Source organism: Hibiscus syriacus, unplaced genomic scaffold (genome assembly GCF_006381635.1).
Source record: "Hibiscus syriacus cultivar Baekdansim isolate YM2019G1 unplaced genomic scaffold, ASM638163v2 tig00117016_pilon, whole genome shotgun sequence".
Classification (NCBI taxonomy): Eukaryota; Viridiplantae; Streptophyta; class Magnoliopsida; order Malvales; family Malvaceae; genus Hibiscus; species Hibiscus syriacus.
In genome coordinates, this window is record NW_024063525.1 from 876,000 (window position 1) to 898,189 (window position 22,190).

The following is a 22,190-nucleotide window of genomic DNA, read 5'->3' on the forward strand; positions in this document are numbered from 1 at the left end:
CATTTTAAATTTGGGCGAGAGCACCAGGTCAGGAACCAAGGGTAACTCATTTGTATCCATTTCATCTTGGGAGCTCTATCCTTTTATTCCTTTGATGTAGTTTTTGCTCCAGTCATTTAAGTGCTCAGGGATTTGCTTCATACCTTTCTTCATTTGATCAAAATCATTCATAGTATAATCAGTGGGGTTACATTGAGAATTCGTCATGGAAAATTGAGTCTTAGTGGCAGATAAGCTTGCTTGATGGCTTTGAATCTTCTAGGGGTAAAATAATTAGTTGTGGAGTAACATGTGCTATCACGTGCTCTGGGGCCTTCGTAGATGAGGAAACATGATCTTTTCCTTTTATATGATTGAACCTACGCAAATTTTCCAAAATTTGGTTTATCATATTGTCCTGGTTTTACAATATACGATCCATAGTGGTCTTTTGTGATTGCTCTAATTTGGCTTCCTAGTCTTGTTGTATTCTTTGTAAATTCTCTTGCAGTTTTTTCTTCAATTTCTCAATCTTCCTTCAATCCTTATTGTCATATCTTATAATTAGGGCCACTGCCATAGAATCTTTCACAAATGACTCATGCAAAGATGCTTAAATAAATGCAATGCGGAATGCAAAGATATAAATGCAAATGCAAAAAATAAATGTTGATCCCAATTATGAATCATGTTGATCCTAACGATGAATATCATAGGATAATTTTCATTAGAGATATAAGTCTTTACCACTACAAGCTAGTTCATTTAACATACATGCTTTCTCTTGGAAGCTGGGTCTGAAGTGGGTTTATGCTTTGTCTAGGAGCTTCGTCCTCGAAAACTATGCCCTCAAGTGCTCTATAACACCCCCAACCCGAATCCGTCCTGGATCCAAGTCTGAGGTGTCACGTTGACTTTTTAAAACATTCACTTGTATAAAATAGTGAGTAATTTAAAAACTTTTATAACATATAACTTATTCAAAACGTTTACAAAACTATTCAAAGATTATACAATTCAAATCTTTTAAATACATGCCAACTAGACTTTTATACCATAAAATACATTTAAATCATATATTTTCTGATCTGAAACTCTGTAAGGAAAAATGCTGACCTGACTTGCATCTCAACAATCCATAAGCTTGTAAGAACCTGCGTGTGAAACACTCACACGCTAAGTCTATGACTTAGTGATGCGAATATATATATAATGTAAACTCTAACTTGTAATCATGCAGGAACAACTATTATTATCATATCATACACATCATATCAAATCATCTCACTCATATGCTTTTCATATAACAATTACATACATATCGTCATTTATGTTTTTATCTTGCTCCTATACTATTATACTTCATATCTCTTATTTCTTATTCATATGATCTCTTACATTCATATTCTATAACTTATAACAAATTCTTATATATAAGTCATTTATACTCACTCACATATACATCAACATATATTCATGTAACAAATACAATAACCCATATCACACATATATCATATCATGCAATTCATATACATATATCACATATATTGATTTCACAATTATCTCTTTATTAGCCCATGTACACATGTGAGAACTGTAGATATGTGAGTCTATTGAGGTTGTGCACTATGCTGTCAGCACAGCTCGTATAATTCCCACTAGGAGCGCGTAGAATTTGTCCCGAAAGACCACGTAGATGTTCCAAAGGACTACATATAACACATATGTCTCGAAGGACCGTGTAGACCCTCAACTCTTGGCATGCCAACTATACATCTAGCTCTCCTAACACTTACATGGGCATTCTCTTTTATATCGTTTCACATAGTCATATCTCATATGCTCATAGCTTTTATCATATCATTTCTCATATTCATATAATAATATGATTCACTTTCAAGTATCACATATACACATTCATATCACATGTTCTTATAAACTCATAACTTCTTTCACATGTACCTGTAATCATGTAGCTTCTTTTCACGTAGATCATGTCACTTTTTCATATCATTCATTTATCACCTACATAATCTCTATCATATATACATTTCTTAACTTATCTCATAGTTATGTATCATATTACATAATTTAACTTATATCATATTATCATGTGTGCATATATCATGGACACTAACATGTATCATATAAACATTTATTTACTCATATCATTAACATATGTAACAATCAATAACACAAACATAACATATCAAACATATGCTCATATTAATGAATTCATGCATTCTAATATAGGAAATAGACTTGTCACAAGTATTATTTCCATTAAACATAATACACTATCTAATGTGCACTCACCTTGGCCTCACTACGTTCCAATACACTTTATGATTTTCCTCTCTTTTGATCGAATCTTAACTTGCCAATCGACCCGGACTTGTTCGTGCTCGATATCTATATAATCATACATTGATACATATCAGTATCCAATTGATATACACTAATCTATCATTTCTTAGACCAAAAGAAATGTTTATTTCAATTTCCCCTTGAAGTGCATCGATGCATTCTACAGTGCATCGATGCATTCTTTAACATGTGCATCGATGCACTACCCATGCATCGATACACAAATTACCTTCGATGTTTTCATTTTTAAAGGGATGCATCGATGCACTCATTATGCATCGATGCACCAATTGCATTCGATGTTTCTTCTTTAAAGAGTGCATCGATATGCACATTGAATGTGCATCGATACACCTTGCCCATAATTTACATTTTAAGCCCGAAAATCCATTTAATTCAACTCAAATGCTTTATATTTCATCCTCTTTTATATTCCTAACTTACATATACATATTTGCACTCATTTCTACTCAATAATCACTTCTTTAACCTCCATATCCTATTTTCCTTAAGAAATTCAAGAATCATACCCAAATTTTAACATGTTACAAATCCAATTCTAACACTTCATACATGTTAATTAGATTGATGACAAGTCAAATTCACTCTAAAACCTCATTAAAGAACCCTCTTTCAAGATTTCACTTATTCATCTCTTTTCTTTAATTCCCTATATTCTCTTCATCTTATTGTTTCAAGATAATTTAAGCTCTTATTATGCTTAATTATCACCTAATAATCAAAACTCAACCTTAAATTTTAGCTAATAATCAACAACAAGAAATCTTACATTTGCTTGAGCTCTCACCTGGAGGAGGAAGAAGAAGGGAGAAGAGTTTTCCAGATAACTCTCCCCACAAGCTTATCTCTTAATAAAGAGATAAGATAATTATCTTTAGATAACAAAGACCATTTTGCCCTTAATCTCCTTTAATAATTACTAATAACTTTCATAAAATATCTCCACATAAATCATTGAACTATTCAACTTTTCTACTTTTATCCCCAAATTATAAAATTTTATAATTTAGTCACTAACCCGATATTAAGGATGCTACATGCTCTATAACCTATCTTGGTTGATGACCATACGGTGCTAGAGTTATGCGTCACTCCTTGATGAGTAATTGTGGTATGATCATAGGTAAGATAGAATCACCTTTAAAACCTTGGATGTCGTTCTATCAGTCAATTTTGGTGTCTGATTTTCAAGCGAGCTTCATTCTAAGCTTCACTTAGCTATCGTTGCATGTCTGTGTATATAGCTGCTTGATTGAATTTTGTTTTTCTCTACTTATGAAAATTTTCACTTAGATAGTCAATTGTGAATCAGCATATTTACACTAGGTCAAGATGATGCAATGCAAAAATGGAAAGAAATAACACAAAAGTGAGAAGAAATGAGTTAGTACGGGTAAGGTAACTAATAAAGAAGTGATATTCAGAGATAGATATAACACCTACCCATCATGATATCTACCCAAACATGCTTTTATTAAATAGCAATCCTACTCGAACATGTTTTCTACCCCCATATATTTATTTGGGCAAATAAAACCTAACCGCATGGTATCTAGTTCACATTCTTTTATTAAAATAATTATTCTATGAATTAAAAGAAAAGGGAGAAGGTTCATATTCATTCCTCCTTTGTGTACACTTATTTCGATACCTACTGATAGACAAAGGTTCAATATGACTCTACCTAAGGTGACCATACTATGGTTCGTTATATGAGTAGTTTCGACTATATGGAAAAAAGTACTCAAATTGTTTTTGATGTCGGTGTTCTCTTGGTCTGTCAAACCCTCGATCCTCACCCATTACATGTTTCAAACGGAACGAGTTCAATTTAAAGAGACCCACTTTCCTATACACATATGAGGAAATAAGTTCCCACGGAGGTATAAGGCGTGTATCCTAGAGGTTAATTGCTATAGCTCATGCGGAGAATAAATTCACCACGAAAACATAACGTTCACCCCCTACTTAATTATGAATGAGCTCGGGTATAAAGCTTATGTCATGCCAGTACACGTGATGTGTATAAGGAGGAACTTACAAACCTTTAACAAAGACAAAACAATGATATAAGCACTTTCGATAAGAAAAATTCAATGAAGATGCAAGCATGAATTTAAACATTAGTACAATTATTTACATAAGAAATAAATAATAAATTAACCAATGTTCAATGAAAAAAATCATGAGCTAATTTTGGACTCGAGTTCACAATTCCATCACTAAGACAACATATAAGTGATTGATGGTCCAACTCTCAAAACAAACCCCAGTGGAGTCGCCAAGCTATCATAACTATTTTTTTTATGAAAAATAAGTTTTAAAATAACCATGACTTTATTTTAGGAAATGGGATTTTTTTATAAAATTTAAATTCATATTAATTTATTTGATTTGGAATCGCCATCGACCTTTGGGTTAGGTAGATCGAATACCTAAAAACGTTTTTTCAAACAATTTTAAGAAAATAATTTTAAAGACAAAAATGGTATGTGTTGCCAAATATTCAATTTAAAAGGGTTCGAGAGTAGATTACGCATGGAAAAGGATAATCACCCCATAGTGTATAAAATTGGTACCTAATCACCTATATGTTGTCGTTGTAATGGGCTTTGTAAAAGTCAAAAATTAAAATATGATCTTTTTTATCGAACATTGATTAATATTACAAGTTCACTTTTTGTTCGAATGTCGCCGAATTGCACTATTTTTATCAAGTTTTGCTTTTCACGCTTATTCTACGACGAGTGTTATTGAAAAGATTCGAGTTGAAATGATCAAAATATCATCAAATAAATAAAAAATGTATTTAACAAAAGTTAAAATATACTTGCATAAATAAATTGTATATAAATAAAATAATAATATCAATAAAAATACGTAGACCTAAATAAACATAAATTAGAAGGACTAATCTAGCAAGATTCAAAAAGCTGAAATCCTAAAACTAAATCTTGGCAGTGACTAAATCGAAATCATAGGCAAAACATAGATTTAAAGTACAAATAAAATATATTTAACCTAAACCAGTAAAATCAACAAAGATTCATTATTAACCAAACATGGACATAAATGAACTAAAACACAATTAACAAGTTCGAAATAGAAGAAAATAAACTTTGATGCTCAGAATGAAGATGTTACAGAATAAAAAAAACAAAATAGTAATAATAATAATAAAATCAAACCCCGGTTTTAGCTTCTTTTTTCACCCTAGCTATATTTTGCTTTGCTCTCTTCCTCCCCGCTGCGCTCTTTCTCTCCAACAATTCTCTACTCTTTCTCTTCATATTTTCACGAGAGAAGGAAGCTTTCGATATTCTCTTCGGTTCCGGTGAAGAAACAGTGAGCTTCGATGATTACAGGGAAACCCCTCTCTTTCTCTCGACTTGTTTCTTTTCGGTTTTTGTTTCTTCTCGCCTTTTTTGTTTTGTTTCTTGCTCTGGTTTGAATCTCTCGTCCTCTCTCTTGAACCACCCCGTTTTCTGCCACCCTTTTGCTTCTTTTAATGGCGTGATGGTTGGGTCTAGTAGAGATTAAGGTGTAGGGATGCGACGATGGCTCCTTGGATTTTTCGGGGGAGCGGATGGATTTGATTTGATTTTTACTAGTTTTGATTTGATTTGATTTTTACTAGTTTTGATTTGATTCGGTTGATGATTGAACAGGAGCAGTGATGACTGAGATGATCGGCGACGTGGTACTCGGGTAGTGACAGTAGTGGCGGCGACGCGGTTATAAGATTACGAAAGTTAGGGTTAGAGTTTGGTCCTTTGGGCTAGGTTTTCATTTGGGCCGGTTGGGTCCTAGTGAGCTTAGGTTAAGATTTAAATGTCGTTGAGGCCTATAAAATAAAATTAATAAAAATAAAATAACTAATAAATAGTAAAATTAAACAACAATCAAAGCAGAAGCCTAGATGAAAATTGGTTGCTATATATATATATATATATATATATATATACATGTTTGTTAGAGTCCATTTACATCTATTGTAATTTTTTTAATTTTATACTCTTTTAGGATCGTTAGATAAAAGAAAATTGAACGTTGAGATTACCTCTTTATTTTTTCAGTGAATATAATCTTGTTATCACCGTTACTCTCAACATTTGGTTAGCCTTTATCTAAAAATTCTAAAATGACATTGATTAATTTGGAATAAATATAAAGTAATATATGTTCAAAGATAATTCTCAATCTTTTGATATTGATGTCTTACATCCTTGTATTTATGGTTCTCGAACCCGGATTCTTAATTTTTTTTTACCACGGAGACACGAGTCCTCAAAGATTTCGAGTTTAAATATAAAATATTAAATTAATATTTCAAATAATTATAGCTAACATATTATTTTTATTGAATTTAAAAACAAAATATATTGTTAATTATAATTTTATACAAACAGTATTTTAACCAATATCATTTATAATTAATTATTGTGTTGCAATGTGTTATATATTTGATATCTTTCTTTCACCTTTTACCTGTTGAGTGTGATATATTTGTTGCTACCGAGTCAAGTGTCTTTCCTATTCCTCACCTTCAATAATTTAATACCCTGATTTTTGTCTAAACCCTAATATTCACATTTACCCAAGTCAGCAGAAAACAAGAAAAGAAAACATGATTTGATTTATAAACAAAATAAAAATGTTTTCATTACTCTTTCCAACGTTATGTACTTATGTGACATAAAGTGATTAGAGGATTATTATTTCACATTTTTGATCAAGGAGAGATGAGTTCTTGAAAGGTAAAGTTTCATTTCTAGTTTATTTTATAATATATTTCAATAAAAATAATCATATATAGTATAATTTAAATATTACAAATTATTTTTTTAAAAATAATTACATAAATTAACGAACCAAAACTGAATTCATGATATCCTGTATATATTTCAAACTGAGTTATTATTATGTATAGCATTTTGTTTTGTTATTTTATTGTATGCCAATAACAAACCAAAATCATTGTTGCATCTGCAACTGCAAGCTTTGATATTGTGAAATAGGTGGGAGGGGATTATTACCTTTAATTAAGGGTATATGGCGTTTTGGCTTATTTATTTATGGAGTATTTAAGTTTTCTACCAAATGGAAGTCAAACACAAAAGCTGCATATCCATTAAGTGCTACTTGTTAACTTGAATAGATTACTTTTATTCAATACTAATTGCTTGGTTATCATCACAAATCTTCACTGCTTTATATAGCATAGCTTTTGCAGCCTTTATCTATTCAAATAAAGAAACTAAAATATTAGTTTAGCCAGAAAATTTATTAATATAATTTTATAATTTTTTATTATAAAATATTATTTTTAAAAAAGATTGATTTTTTATATTAGTAAAACACATGCAAAACATCACATCAAAACCGGTTCAATTTTAAATATTTTAATTAATAATTTTGTTAAAAATGATTCAATTCTTTCAAAAATTAAAATTTAATTAACAAAAAACTTAATATTGAGTTCTAATTTTATTATTAAACTTTATTTTTGGCTGCAATTATTTTGTTGGATGTGTTCATATCTAGGGGTGTTCAAATAATCGAACTAAGTCGATTAACCGACCGAACCGAATTAGTTCGGTTAATTAGGTTCGGTTATCGAATTAGTTCGGTCGGTTAACGGTTAAGAAAATTTTTAGAATTCGGTTAACGGTTAATTCGGTTCGAATTCGACTAATTAACCGAATTAACCGAAATTAAATTTTAAATTTTAAATATATTATATATAACATATGGGCTCAACCCAAATAATTTAAAACCCAATTAATAATTTAAGATCCAATAACTTTTAAACTTAAATCAATATTAATTAAAAAATTATATAAATTTTTTATTTTATAATTATATATTATTTAAATTATTTGTAAACTTTTTTTTAATTAAAAAATATTAAATATATTATATATAACATATGGGCTAAACCCAAACCATTTAAAACCCAATTAATAATTTAAGATCCAATAACTTTTAAACTTAAATCAATATTAATTAATTAAAAATTTTATCTAAAATTTTTATTTTATAATTATATATTATTTAAATTAATTATAAACTTTTTTTTGAATTAAAAAATATTTAATTTTTATATAAATTAGAAAATTTTTAAAAAAATTCGGTTAATTCGAAATTAACCGAAATTTATTCGGTTCGATTAATATGTTCGAAAAAAAATTCGGTTCGATTAACGGTTAAAGAAAAAAAAGTTTGATTAATTCGGTTATAGTTAATTCGATTCGGTCGACCACCGTTTTAACCGAATGAACACCCCTATTCACATCCCATAAGAATGCTTCCTACAACAACCAGATAAAATGAAAAGATTCTTTTTTCAGTGTGATGGAAGAAGCTTGACTCGACATTATTTGATTAGCAGTTTAAAACTCACTGTCACAAGATTTGTTATTTTCTAGCAAATAATTGCAAAATGTAGTATGCATAAAATATCATTATTATATTTGAAAACCATGGATGCTGAGCTACATTTTCATATCTGATGAAGTTGAAAAGACACTGGACTCGAACTTTCAACTTGCAGTACATGTTTTTGATAGATTTGGCGATGTGGGATTCGACGTCAAATTTGTTAGATTTCCATTTCACTATTCTCTTCCAATTAATGATGTAATTTAGGGTACTCCGGGATGTTTAATGTTTAGCTTAACTCATTTTCATGTTGGAGAGGTTGATGGGGGACAATGGGCCTGGCTTATCCTATTGCAGTTTTGGTCTAATGAGCCTGTGGGCTTCCAAACCAGCTTCTGACCTAATAGTACATTGTGCTTAAAAATTAAGTTTGAATCTTCATGTTGTTGTGAATAAAGAAAATTATATTTTTTAAAACATAATCAATATAAAAATTTATACAAATAATATTGAGAAAAATAAATATATACTTAAATACTTTAAGAATTGAAGAAAGGACATAATCTATATTCATATCAATGAGTTTAAGTAGTTGGTTTATTAGCTGTTTAATATAGAAGTGATCGAAAACAATCAATTATTTTATTAGGTTTACTGTTGTAGTTCTATACAGATCATTGGTGGGATGGTTATGGATTGAAACAAACACGATCAAATTTGGAGGATATATTACTATTCAGAGAAAAAAAAATTGAAGGATGCATACAAAAGATTAAGCTGAGGAGAAGGGAAACATGTTGGTTACAAGAAGATATATTAAAGGGAGAATGTGAGTTTCTTGTGATAAAAAGTGGGCAAGAAAGATAGAGAGGGAGAGACGACTAGAGTGTAGAAAATGCAAGAAAACATATATCATTTGAGAGAAACACTTTGAGATAAAAAGTAGATAACTGATGTAGTGGAATACCTGAAAGTGAGGGGATTAACAAGGGGGAATTTTGGTTGTTATATATACTTGGGCCTGGGTGAGTGTGGATTTATGATAAAACGTGTTCAGATCTCTTTCGTTAAGTGTCACGTGTCACAATCTAGTGATTTTAAAATTTATTTCTTAAAAAATATTTAAAATATTATTATATTTATAAAAAAAACTAATTTCTCTTAAATTATAAAAAAGCCCCAAATTTCCTAAAATCCTCAAATCCTAACCTTAACCCCTCATCGTCTCCCTTTTCAACCATGACCACCGCCACTGCCACTGTCACCGATGTAGTCTTTGTCATTTAGTCATAGGTCGTCGTAATTGTTGTAGATTGGTTGTTGAAATCACGATTTTCATCCTAGGGTTTGCGGGGTATAAAATGTCAATTCTCCATCGATCGGTCATGATTTCATAAGGGTTTTGGTTTTCGAGGGAGGTGAGGTTGGGTGGTTTAGGGGTTGAAATGAAGGTTTTCAAAGCTTTGACATTATTTCAAAATTTTATGTTTTTAAATATATAATTTTATTTTTCTTTAATTTTAAATAAAAAATTTAAAGTTATCATATTGTGATATGTGTCACTTAACGGGGAAAATTAACACGTTGATGGCTTAGACACCTAAAGTGACAACATTTGTAACTTTAGACACCAAGATGAGTCAAAAAATACGTTAGACACATGCTCGTTAAAAACATTATAATTAGGCACTTATTTTATATTTAAGCCTTTTATTTAACTAGGATTACTTTCTTTGTGTGTGTATATATATATATACACGTACTAGGATTTCAGATTTTGATATACTTCTAATTTACCGATACTATACTAAAATTATTCTCCTTTGTTTTGGTTTTATACGTAATTTTTATTATTATTATTTTGTGATTATTTATATAAACATTTTTCATAATTTTAATAATGTGTATCAAGATATGTTTCGACCGAGATCAATTTAAATATTTTGTTTTGATCCCATACACGAATGTACAGGCGCACACACATATACAATAAATATGTACCTTAAAACCGATGAATTAGTATCGATAAATACACGATAATAAAACAAATAAGTGGAAGACATTAATGTGTCGTGGTAGTTCTCTATATTAGAAATAAATTCATACCAACTAGTGTATCACATTACTTTTTGATTCGTAATCTCAAAAAAGAAAGTTTAAAGTAAATTAATTACTCTTCTTAAAAGACCCAAAAAAGATAAAAATAAATCAAAAATTTTGTCGAAGCAAAAAATCTAAAAAAATAAGGATACAGAGAAATGTAGATGATAAAAGAAATGTAGATAAATAATTTTGATGAGCAACTAGAAATGAATTGCAACCAGTTTTATATAAATATTGTAGACACCTACTTTCGTTCAAAAACTTATTTTACACTTTAATTTTATTTTATTATTTTAATATAATATAAATATATTTGGAAAATATATAACTTTTGAGAATATAATGTCATATATGTAGTAGTATATATTATTATTATTATTATTATTATTATTATGTTTTTAATTTTTAGGTTTGGTTTAAGTCCAACCTAGTTTCAAGATCAGTTCAAATTTAAACGGGTTCAAGAACAATGAGTCCAAGTTCAGGAAATGTCTAGAAGAAGGCCGATTGTCCAAGGTCCAGCAAGGGAAATAGAGAGCAGGCATGCTAGGCCCAACGAAATTAAGGCTTCCAACTTAGGACCGTTGCGGTAGCTTAGCGACTTCACTAGGGACTTTGAAAGTCAGGACAAAATCGATTATCGATTATCTTCTTAAGCAAAAATTGTAAGTTTAGGTTTTAATTTATTTTCGATCCTTTATAGTTGTACTGATGTGTCGTTCAGTGTTTTCAGATTTATCAAAAGATTCATTTCTCATGCTCTATACCTGAGCTCTAACCTTTTAAGTGGGAGTGAAAGCGATACTTTTGTGAGAATTTATTCTCCGTTTGAGCCTAGCAATTAATCTTCGGGGTTCATATACCTTATGTATTCGTAGAAATTTATTCCTCGCATAAACATAGGGGTATGTATCATCTCGAGTTTAACTCGGTCCGCATAAGTCTGTGATGGGTTTAGGATAGACGGTCTGGCAGACCCAAGAGGGAACCGACAATGAGAACTCGAGTCCCTTTTATAGAACTAAACCAAGTTGTTGCATGAGGTTAGAGCCTACCCCAAAACCACATGCACTTCTCAGGATATTGTTTATTTATTTCCTTCTTTTATTTTACTGCTTAAAGCATGCAAACTAGAAACATATGTAGTTAGGATTTATTATGACAAAAAGCATGCGTGATTAAAAATCTTGATCGGGTATGAATAAAATATGTGGGGTAGATATCATACGAGGTAGGAATTATTGTAATGTTTGCCTTAATCATTCATTAACTAACTTATTTTCTTTGTTTTTCTTTCTTTTGTTTTCTTTTTTCCCTTTTAATTATAACCTGCATCATTTCATAGAGGTGTGTATCAGCAAAGTATTTGTTAACTCTGAATAGTTTTCACTAATGAACAAAGGGGTTGTGATGCAAGGGGTTGAAAACGCGGAGGCACAACTTTGGTCTGAGAAGACTCGAGACAGACTATAAGACGACTACGTTAGCTGGTTACACCTTAAGCATAACAATGTGCTGGAGCTGCAAAGCATGTGGGGCAAACAGTAACGCGAGAAGAAACATAAGTTGTATCAACATCTGATTATATACAAATGGTTGAGGATTTAATTCGAGCATTAGTATAGTTTTTGAAATTCGCAGTACAACCGAAAACATGAAGTCCACTACTTAGAGGTGCATAACCTTTTTTGCACTATGAAATAATCTAGAGAGGGAATGATAAAACATTGAACGTAGAGCATCGTGGAATGATACAATAGGAAAGTGAGTACACTTCAGATAATCACATGCTTTGGAGGACATCAGTGGCACTTTCAAAACAAACAAACTCAACGGAAGATGAAGGCAAGAGATATAGACATATGGGAGTTCTTGAGTTAGGCTCATCACTTGTATGGTTTGGAGGCCAAAGCTGGGGCAATAAGATAAGGAATCCAACCAGAAACCAGTGAAGCAAGAAGACTTGTCAACTTGATGAAAGCTATTTAGAGTTTGGAAGATATAGCTCAAGTGTACCTCTAAATTGTTTTTGTTCTTATCGTAATATCACTTTTGTCTCAATGAAGGTTATTTATTATGACAGACACTTTTTGGATCAATGCCTCGAAATCCTCATGCTTTCATCATATATTTTTGCATTATTCTAAACATGCATTCATTATTAAAACACAAAAGACTGATAAAATTGTTTTATCTAGAAAAAGGAAAAAACACTAGACATATCATATCCTTATAACATCAGGTTCAAAGCACGAAAAATGGAAGCCAAGTTGAAAGAGATTGAAATTATTTTTTCCAAGTTGTAGAAGGAGATAAAAGGGAACGAAAAAATCACTATGAATATCATCACTGAAAATCATAGTAGTCTGGTCGATCAGATTGTGGTCTGGTGTGGGGAGATATGAAGAAGCAGTGGCACTGCTGCCACCATCGAAGCTAGTAATCACACTAGGGAACTACTCTACCATGAAGCCACGAGCACCCGTGATAAACCCTCTAAGTACTTTAGAAGGCTATCACATCTTAAACCTCGATGATGATGATAAGGTAAAGAAGATGGAAGACAAAATTAAACCATTGGAGGACTAAATGAAGACTATGAAGGGAGAAGAAAGCCTCCACAAAATTGATGCTATGAACTTTGAACTTTGAAAGTTTCAAACTTTGAAAAGTTTGATGGGAACAACTGCCACTCTACCCATATCATAATGTTTTGCCAGAAAATGACAAGGCATGCAGGAAACATCTAACTTCTGATCCATTTCTTTCAGGAAAGCTTATGAGGTTCAACTATCCGGTGGTACACTAAGCTGAACAAGGTTCATATTAGGACTTGGAAAGATCTCGCCAAGTCCTTCCTAAAACAATATAAATATGTGAGTGATATAGGACATGATCGAGTAACTCTGCAAAACATGGAAATGAGGCATAATAAGAGCTTTTGACAATATGCACAACGTTGAAGAGATATTAGAATCCAAGTGTGTCTATCATTAATTAAAAGAGAGTTCATTACCTTATTCATGGATAAGTTAAAGTCACCCTACATTGACCACATGTTGGGAGCTGGTACCAAAACTTTATCTTACATTGTCATGTGTGGAGAAATGATTGAAATAGCCATAAGAGGTTGTAAGATAAGAGACACTAGTAGCAATGATCCAAGGAATAAAGTCGAGATTAGTGGAGTGGAATCTCGCTAGAATAATCGTTGTACCAAATATCCTAAACAAGTTCCAAAAAAATACTCTCATTAGGCTAATTCCTATGACATATGAGGAGTCACTCCCAATGCTTATTGAGAAGAATCTTCTGTGTACTATTTAATTGAACCCAAAGAGACCCCAAATCATAAAGGCTATGATATCAATGTTATATGCAACTACCACTTAGGGAGTTCATGACACACTAAAGCGCAAGGTCCAAAACTTAGACGATTCATGAGCATGGACATTTGAAGAGTAATAAGACATTCGGATGCATTCCCCATGATGCACTTTCATTTTATCTTGTTCGATCTTTTTTTATTTTCTTTTACTTAAAAGTCTCTTGACTTTCAATATGCCGAATAAAATGCTACCTTATGAGGTTATGAGCAATGTGCATATTTTAACCTTAAAGTTATTTAAATATAAATTGAATTAAAAGTTATTTTAATAATCAAGGTTATAGACCTTAAACAAACGATGAGATTAAAATTATACCCTCACCTTTATAGGAACAGTTAACCTTGTAATTTTCTTTCTCTATAGGCACGACTTCAGAGTCCCATCATCTTCATCTTAGACACAAAATCAACATTCCCCTTTCATAATAAACCTAGAGACATTGAATGCAATATGTTATTCATATGCGAATCTTCCTATAAGAAAATCAAGTTGATGCATCCCATACTGATCTTATGTGGATAAGTTGAGTCTTTTGAAAAAACCAAAGAAAACAAAAAAAAAATAGAAAAAAAGAAGAATCATCATGCATTAATGATTTTTTAATAAAAGATTAATTCTAAACATCTATCCCTTTGAGGATATCTCTTTCACGGGGATTTTTATCTATGAAATGATGAACAACCTTGTTTCATTATCCCTTTACAAAAAATATATCCCTTGATGTCCCCATTTGAGTTTGAAATACTTTTCATCATTTAACCCTAACCAAGGATCACTCCACACACTAGGGGCAGACAAAAGAAAATCTACTCCCACAAGTGAAGACATTAAACAATACAACACTATCAGATTGACCAGTTATGATATGGTTAAGATTCAAATCGAATCAAGAATGAAAAGAAATGTTACAAATATGAAAAAAACTAATGTTCAAATCAAATTGAAGTCACTAGTTCAACAAGTAAGGAGAACAAAATGGAAACATGGAAAGATTTTCGTAGATGAAATGACTCTATTGAATATAAAACCACAAATTTGGTCAACTAAAACTAGGGGTGTGCAAATCCGGGTACCCGGATTTTCGGGTACCCGAATATCAGGTACCCGGAACTTCCGGGTCGACAATTTCTTGGTCCGTGTCCCGACCCAGATGTTACGGGTACCCGGTAATCGGGTACCTGGATTTTGCGGGTACCCGGTAATCGGGTACCCGATACCCGGTTTTTAATTTTTTATTTTCAAATTATTAATTTAAAAAAATATATACACAAATTTAAATGTTCGAAACTTCGAATTACATACTCTAATATCCGAACATAAAATTTAAAAGTTCGAAATACAAAATAAATAATCCATAATAAAATAATTCATTATATTTATATAATTATATATAAAAAAAAAAAATAATAAAAACTAACCGGGATTGGTGGGTGTCGAATCCAATATAATAATCCATAATAAATAATTCATTATATTTTATATAATTATATATAAAAAATAAAAAATAATAAAAACTAACCGGGATTGGTGGGTGTCGAATCCAACAAATAATAATACTTGCTTTTAGAAATATAAATTTGTAGTAGTGATAAGCAAGGTCGAATCCACATGGATTGGGTAGACTTATTTTAATGAAAAGTAAAGAAAATAAAAGGGGTTTTAGAATTGAGAAAAAATTAAAAAGAAAAAGCATTTAAAATCAACCAAAAATTTAGAGAGATTAATATTAAGGAAATATCCAACTAAAGGTATAATTTCAGAATTGGTTCAGAGAATTGGTCATAGATGCAATGATAAAATCTTCTGCTTTTCACTAAATTGGTTATGGTTATTGAGAAACTCTAACAACCTGTCTCTCCTTAGTTTCTCGATAATCAAGAGAAGCTCTTTGATTATTTCCCTAGTTAATGAACAACTCTAGACAAGCTCTTAAGATTTAATCCACCAACAGCATTAATCACTAGAGGGACCACCAATTCTAGTCAACGAATACACAAGCTCGATTCATTTAGACTAGGTTATATACCTTCATAACATAATCATAATCAATCATGTTACTTTACCACTAATATTAGAACATTTAAACAATTGCGGATTTAAAGTTCTAAATGGCAATTTATCAACCTGATAATTGAACAACGGATCCTTTGCACAGTCAATCAAGACAATAATTCTTAATAAAAACAGAAGATATATAAATAGTAAAGAAGTAAAAGAACAATGAAAATTATTTAGATCTCACAATCCTTGAAGAACCAAAACTTCAATTATCCTTCAGTTGGAACAAAAGTATTTAGCTACTCATAATTGAAAGAAAACTAAAAGAAAATAAAGATGAAAACTGATGTAAAACTTGATGATCCACTAATGAAAGCCCTAGCTCCCCTTTTATAAGGATTTTCCTATTATAGATAAGGAAGTTTCCCTTAAAGAAAATCCCAAAAAAATAGGAGTTTTAAATGCCCTCATCTTTTTCTAAAGATAAGAATAAATCAAAAGAGTCTTCCAGTCGTCATTAAACTCTTTTTCCTTTGTAAATTCGTAGCCCTAATTTAGGGTTACAAGGACTAGTAAGGCGCGCCTACACCTTAACTGAAGATTTCTTCTGCGGTAGTTCAGGATGAGTAAGCCGTGCCCACGCCTTATGCGAAAACCTCTTCTGGTCTTGCCAACTTCTTGAATTCTGATTTTTCCTCCTTAATTTGGGGATTTTGTGAAGATCATGCTAATCATTAGATTTTGAACTTGTTTTATCCAAATCTTCAACCTAATCCACAAAATACGAAATATAATCAAAATCCATGATTTAAGCAATTTTAGTTTTTCAAATATGAGGAAAATATCATAGAATATATGTCTAATATGCATCTTATCACTCTCTAACTAAAATACTAATCAAAAGGAGACTGTTGCATCCTTATCCATCAAGCTATATCGTTGTACTAAATTGCTTCTCATGTATGTAGGTACTAAATTTTTTCCTTTATAAAATAAATAAACCATAAATAAATAAATAAGTGTACAGAGCAAACGTTTCTTATAAGAAATAGAACCGGACTGTAAAATGTGAAACACAAAAAAGGCAATTTTTCCATAAATTGCTTTCAAAGAATGCCTCAATGCATAGGAAAGTTAAAATACCTGCTTGTCCAAGTATGAATGGGAAACTTGATTTTTCTTCCCTACAAATTTTCAAACTGAAGGTGTTGAGGGCAAGCACAGCACCTCCAAAGAGTAAAGTGCCAAGATTCTTCTTCTTCTTCTTCTTGTCCTTCTTCTCATTCTTGTCCTTGTTCTTATTCTTGTCATTCTTCTTCTTCTTATTCTACTTCTTCTTTTTCTTCTTCTTCTTCTTCTTCTCCTTATTCTCTTTCTTGTCCCTCTTCTCATTCTCCTTCTTCTTCTTCTCCTTCTACTTCTTCTTCTTCTTCTTCTCCTCCTCCTCCTTCTTCTTCTTCTTCTTCTTCTCCTTCTCCTTCTCTTTCTCCTTCTTCTTCTCCTCATTCTTCTTCTCTTTCTCCTTCTCATTCTTCTTCTCCTTCTTCTTCTTCTTCTTCTTCTCCTTCTTCTCCTCATTCTCATCCTTCTCCTTGTTCTCCTCCTCCTCCTCCTCCTCCTCCTCCTCCTCCCTTCTTCTTCTTCTTCTTCTTCTTCTTTTCTTCTCCTTCTTCTTCTCCTCCTCCTCCTCATCCTCCTTCTTCTCCTTCTCCTCCTTCTCCTCATTCTCCTTCTTCTCCTTCTCCTCCTTCTCCTTATTCTCCTTCTTCTTCTCCTCCTTCTCCTCCTCCTTCTACTTCTTCTTCTTCTTCTTCTTCTTCTTCCCCTTCTCCTTCTTCTTCTCATTCTCCTCCTTTTCCTCATCCTCCTTCTCCTCCTCCTCCTTCTCCTCCTCCTCCTCCTCCTACTTCTACTCATTATCCTCCTCCTTCTCCTTCTTCTTCTTCTTTTCTTCTTCTTTTTTCTTCTTCTCTTCTTCTTCTTCTTCTTCTTCTTCTTCTTCTTCTTCTTCTTCTTCTTCTTCTTCTTCTTCTCGAGTACAATCCATTGGGAACCTCTACAGTAAGAGCTAGTCAATGTTATGAACTTTTCCTGCCCAGCTACATGATGTGTTATGGTTCCACCCATTGGGCACCTCTACAGTAAGAGCTTGACAATGTTATGAACCTTTCCTGCCTAGCTACATGATGTGTTATGGTTCCACAAATCAATCATATAATTTCTTCATGTTCCAAGACAATTATGTCAATAAATAGAGAACTAATCAAAGATTAAAATGAAACAACATCACATTTGAGTAGTATTATCATGCCACTAAGGGGGCGTTTGGTTCAGGGTATCTCACATTATCGGGGGAATGGAATGTTATTCCCCGTTTGGATTGCAAACATTTCCAATCTCCGGTAATAAGTAATTCCCAATAGTGGTATTTTGGGGGTATATTACCAGGGATGTGATTCCCCATTCCCTTAGGTATTGTTACATTCTCGGTGTTTTGGACTAAAATACCCTTAATTGTTTTTTAAATATACTTCTTCTGTCGTTGAATAAAAAGTTCTACGAAGGTTAAATTGCAAATTTATCCTTAAACTATTTTAGATTTACAAAAACGTTTGTAATTATAATTTTATATGAAGTTTAGGGGTTAAAATAAAATTTTACCCTTTCTTTAAACTTATTTATATTTTCAATTTTTAAAAAAAATTATATAAATTTTATGAATTTAAATTTTTTAAAGAAAATATGTAAATTAATTATAGTAAAATTATAGTAGAATTCAACTTGTTAAAAAAAGAAATATATAATAAGGACAATTTGGTAAAATATACATTCTAATAATATTTTATTCCTTTAACCAAACACTGTAATCTTACATTCCTGCTAAATGAACCAAACACAAAAATGCAACATTCCCAGTAATCTTATTCCCATTGGTAATTCTATTTATCGGTAATCCTATTCCCACCGGTAATCTTACATTTCGAGAACCAAACGCACCCTAACAATAAAAGATCCAATATCGATTTTTCTATCCAAAAAAAGCAATGCTTTTATAATCTTTTCACAAATTCTCTATTGTATCCAATGATGATGACACTTAAAAAAGAAATAAACTTGGGTTAGATATGGATGGTCTTTTGCTCTCAAAAGCATAGTGGAACTTGTTTTAATGGAGATGACAAAAGTAAGGAAATTTCATTCAAGAGAAAGACCCCATCTCCAACTTCATCTCCAGCGCCAACTTTCCCATCAACCATCGCCATTTCTGATAACTCCATCTCCAGTGCCAACTTTTCCATTGGCCATCTCCATCTCTGACAACTGTTTAATCTCCAGCTTTAAATTTTGTTAAGGAGATAACGAAAGTTTGAACGAAGGTTTGGTTAATTATTCTTACCAGTGGTTTAAAAGAAGATTGCTCAAACCGATTTTTGGGTTTTTGATTTTTTTGGTGTTATGGTTCTCTATGGTTGAGCTCAAGGTTGTTAACGGAAGAAGAAGAAGAAATTTTACTCAAAACGTTTTTTAAGTTTTTTTTTATTTTCTAGAGGTTAGGGTTTTCAATGGTGAATGAAGAAGAAGATACAAAACATACTGTTTGATTTTGAAACTCTGTGAAGTTTAAGGACTTAACCTTGAATTTTCCCATTTTTCCTAGGTAATGAAAAAGAAACCCCCTTATTTGATACACCAAAAAATTCTCCAATTTTTTCCCAACCCTAAAATCCTTAGCCCATCACCTTTCCTCCCCCGATTCGCCTAGCTCCAGTGACCAAAACCCTTCGGTCAATTTTTCGAACAGAGCCATCGTTTTCCGTAGAGAAGCCGATGAAGATACGTTGGCTACCCCTTCATCGCCTCATTTTTTTTTTGAGTTTTTCGACCGCCTACGTCACCATCTCACCTCACCGCCACCCTAGGAAAACTCCTCAGCTCCGTGCGATCAAAACCCAATCAGTGAGTGAGGCTGTCGACGCCAATTTCCCTCCATCACTGGCGTGGATGCTAGTAGAGTAATCGACCGAACAGTCTGAGCCCATCGCTGCCGCCACGTGCATTCGTATGCGCATGGGCTTCCTCCCTTGCCCTGAAAACATTCTACAATCGGTCCAGTCAGTCTGGACTAGCTCGAACAGGTCGACCTGGTCAGAACCGATCTATTTTGACCCAAATTAAGCCAACCCGACCCGGTGACTTTAACCTGACCCTTTGACAGGTTTGACCGGTTAACCGTTGACTTTGAGTTTGACAAAAAAAGTTAAAATTTTTGAAAAGCCCTATTTTTTGTTTTTCGACATCCTGAGGCCGAATCCGAAGTCTGTTTTTCCAAATTCGCACTCGGTAAGCCATTTTTTAGTGTTTTACCTTTAGATTCAATTTGGTTTCTCAATTAAGTTCAATTTCTAACATAAATTCGGTTGCTATGTATCCAAGGAATTATTGGATGTTGAATTCAAGTTCGAGAGTGGTCGAATGGATTTTAAATGTTCGATCGGTGGAGCATAAAAATCGAGATAATACATTATTACCTTATGCATTCTTTATGGAACATGTTGGAATTGGTAAATGTATGGATGGATATGTTTGGTCTTATCTATACAATAAACTTATTTCTAAACTCGATCTGATTATAATAAAAAGTAGGTAACTGAATATGATTCAGATGACTCGTATAAGAAATTAAGAGACCAATAGGAATTAAATTACAAGTTCTATGATTAAGTGGTAAAGAAAACAACCTCAAGATCTGTAAATTCTGATTTATCTCTTTAAAGGTTAAATGCCAAAGGTACTCGAATGATAAATTGTGACAATACTTCGGTTAGGTAAACTTATGAAAATACCCTTATGGGATAAAATTATGAAAATACCCTTATGTTGAAAGAGATAAGAATTGTCCCTGCTGGAAAAATAACTCTGAAAAGATATATTGATATAATGAAACTACTGATGGACATATAAAATGCTAGTTTCAATTAGAAAATCTGGATAATTGATTTCTAACCTCCAAGATGGCAAAACGTTTAGAAGTCATGGGTTTTGGACAAAACCACATGATAAATAAACTACTAAAATGATGCATATGTTTAAATTGAAGAAAATAATTGAATACCCTTGAACTCTAAAATGACCAAAATGCCATTGAAGAGTAAATACCTAAGGTAACCCCAAGTCATATAATGACTGAATACTTGTTCGTCTCCCTAAGATCCATTCAATGATGATTCTGAAGATGATCAGTTCAATAAGAGTTGTCAGTATTAAAGTGTGAATACCCTTGAAGTGCAACGATTTGACCAGTTGACAGGTATCACAGTGCTGGATTTGTTCAGTTCGAGTTAACTAGATATCTTGATAAATCGACACGAATATTCAAGACCATGAATCATCATTTCTCCCTTATTAGATCAAATTACTAAGAATTCTCCAAGAATCTAATGTCCAAATGCCCCTGATTTCCTGAATAGTGGAAACACTCCTGTCAGGTCTGAAAACACAAGTAACTCTGATGCAAAGGATTCTGAATACCTTTCTAATTCATAGTGCCTCAGGAAAATATACGAATATTATAAGATCTTGATAAAACATGTTCCGAATAACTGATGAATTCGTCGACTATCAAACCCTTTTATAGGGATCTCGTTTATGAATTTAATCAGTTTCCAGAAGTTTCATGACTCTCTACCTGATAAATACCAAACACCTTCGGAAAATAACTGGATCCTCTAGTGTGTTCCGTATATGTTATATGATTGGTTTTATCTGTTTTGAAATGTGTTTTACCGAGATTTCTGAGTTACTGAAGTTTTAAGTCTACCTGTCTGATTCATGATCTCTGGATATCATTGCTACTAAATTGATATGTCTTAACTCTGATTTCCTACTACTACTGATTAATGTCTGAAAAATGTTTTTCTTTGGGGTACTCTAGGATCTGGTATGAAGTCTCCG